Consider the following 2,587-nt stretch of genomic DNA (forward strand, 5'->3'; position numbering starts at 1 on the left):
GAAGTTTTGTAACAAGGAAGAGAGTGATTAATTCTCCAGGATAGGAGCAGAGGCCTCTGGGACCGTCAACGGAGAAAAGCCGAGAGCGGGACCCTACCCAGAGAAACAGAGGTGCCTGAGATAGAGACAGAGATGATGAAGTGGAGTGGTGAAGCGACTGGGGACCTTGGACCCAGAGAGGGAAAGGGACTGTGGGCTGAAAACTGGGGGAAGGAAGGGGAAGTGTAGGGGGTGGGTTTCTGGGATATACCCTTTGGGTGGTTGATGATGCATGGAGGGCATTGGAACCATGGCAGTGAGATGATATAAGATGGAATGAATGTAAAACTAAAGTTCTTCCATGAAAACTATCATATAATTCGCAATAAAACATTAAAAAAAAAAAAAAAAGGTTAATGGAAGAAGTACCTGAGGGCAGTATAGAATGCTCCACTGAACACCTGGATCCACTGCTGCCCACCATGTTCTTGGTGTGCCTGACTTCTCAGCTGGTCAGGGCTGCTTTGTGAATGGGCTGTGGTTGGTCTTGGCCTGCCTCAGGGGTGCTGGGTTCCCATGCCTGCAAGCCCAGCTATAACACACAACTGGTGGGCCCAAGCTAATCTGCCTTTCTCTCTCGCAGGGGGACCCAGCTGGAACTGAAGGAGATGCTTGTCCCCCTGGAAGATGTTCATCAGTCCCCTGGAGAGCTGGCTGACAACTTGCTGTCTCCTGCCCAGCTTGGGTTCTGTGGCTTCAATGACTATGGCCCCTACCCAGCTCTATGAATGCAAACCTAGCCACACTGCGGAGGGGACTGAGCAGGGGGAAAGAGGGCCTTGGACATGCCCCAAGTACACTGTAAAAATGTGCTGAAGATCCGCAGGCGGAAGATGAACAAGTATCACAAGCTGGTCAAGAGGACACGGTTCCTGCGGCAGAAGGTTGTGAAGGATGCCTGAAACAGAAGCAGATGAAATCTGAGAGACATCTGTGCAGTGTCTGGCTGAATGCTGGCCTGAAAGAAGCCCCTGAGGACTGGCAGATCCCTGAGATCTACCTGAGGGACAAATGAGTGTCTTTACCTCCCCTCCCCCCCCCGCCATTGCTACTCATGATTCATTGTAATAAGTTTTCAGAATCCATCTGTCTGCCGCACCTTGCCCCCCAAAAAAGTTCATGAAAAAAACATTCTTCTTTGAAATGGTTTTTTGATGAACTTTTTGAAGCCCCTCCTATTTGGGCATTATGACTTCTAAGGCAGAGATCAATTCTTAACCCAGGGTTTGGGCTGTGTAAATCTTATTAAACAATAAGATTGGGGAATAGTTTTGTTCTGGTTCTCTTAGTAATTCTTTAACTATTCTTTTTCCTCTTAGGGCAGACAATAGTATATTCACCATGACCCACATTTCTAAGCTTGTATGAATAAGTTTCATAGTTACTGTGGTTATTTATATCCAATACATGGTCTTCAGCTTACCTCAGTAGTTAATGTTTACTGGAGACCTTCATCCTTCCTCACTATCCACCTGACCAACTGAACGTGAAATTTTAAAACTTAATATTTTGCCCCGTTAGCAAAAATATTTCATTTCATTTATACTTGTATGTTGATAGACCTTTTCTCCTCCATAGTTATACAATTCCACATTAATGTACTAGACTGCAATTTGAATAGAAATGTCGGCAGTTCAATCTCACCAGCCACTCCTCAGAAACCCTATACAGGGTCACTCACCATGCTGTTGTTGTTATGTGCCGTGGAGTCGGTTCTGTCTCATAGCGAACCTGTATAGGGTTTCCGAGGCTACAAATCTTTATAGGAGCAGAAAGCCTCATCTTTCTCCTGCGGAACAGCTGGTAGTTTTGAACTGCTGACCTGAAGCTTCACAGCCTGATTCGTAATCACTGTGCTACCAGAGCTCCTTCACTCATGATGAGTCAGCACCGATTTGATAGCACTAACAACAACAAAACACATCAGTCATTTATGTTCAATATGATAACCAGCAGTCACATGTAGCTACTGAGCACCTGGTGTAGCACTGCGGATTACTACGCTGGACTGTAAGGTTGGTTTGAACTGCAAGGTCAGCGGTTCAAGCTCACCAGTTGCTCCTCAGAAATCCTATACAGGATCACTGTGAGTTGGAACCAACTCGATGGTACTTTTTTTTTTTTTTTCTTAATGTTTTATTGTGGATTATGTGATAGTTTACATGGGAGAACGTTAGTTTTACATTCATCCTATCGTGTATCGTTTCATTGCCATGGTTACAATCCCCCCATGTATCATCAACCAACCAGAGGGTATACTCTACAAGCCTGCCCCCCGGTCGTCAGCACACAGCCCCTCTCCCTCTCTATGTCTGAAGTCCCTAGCTGATCCATCTCTCCACGTCATCGTCTCTGCCTCCATCTCAGGCATCACTGTTTCTTTGGGTAGGGTCCCGCTCTCTGCTCTTCTCCATTGATGGTCCCAGGGACCTCCGCTCCTAGGCTGAAAAGTTAATCACGCCCCTCCTTGCTACAAAATGTCTACCTTTATGTTTCCAACCCTCACAATCAGTCCTGATAACAGTTATTCACTATTGTATCACAAGAG

General features: G+C 45.9%; 1 pseudogene; it reads left to right on the forward strand.

Moving 5' to 3' along the window:
- Positions 1–461: 461 nt before the first annotated feature.
- LOC102834738 lies at positions 462–1,054 on the forward strand (annotated as a pseudogene).
- The last annotated feature ends 1,533 nt before the right edge of the window (positions 1,055–2,587 follow it).

The sequence above is a fragment of the Chrysochloris asiatica genome, unplaced genomic scaffold (assembly GCF_000296735.1).
Source record: "Chrysochloris asiatica unplaced genomic scaffold, ChrAsi1.0 scaffold00011, whole genome shotgun sequence".
Taxonomy (NCBI): Eukaryota; Metazoa; Chordata; class Mammalia; order Afrosoricida; family Chrysochloridae; genus Chrysochloris; species Chrysochloris asiatica.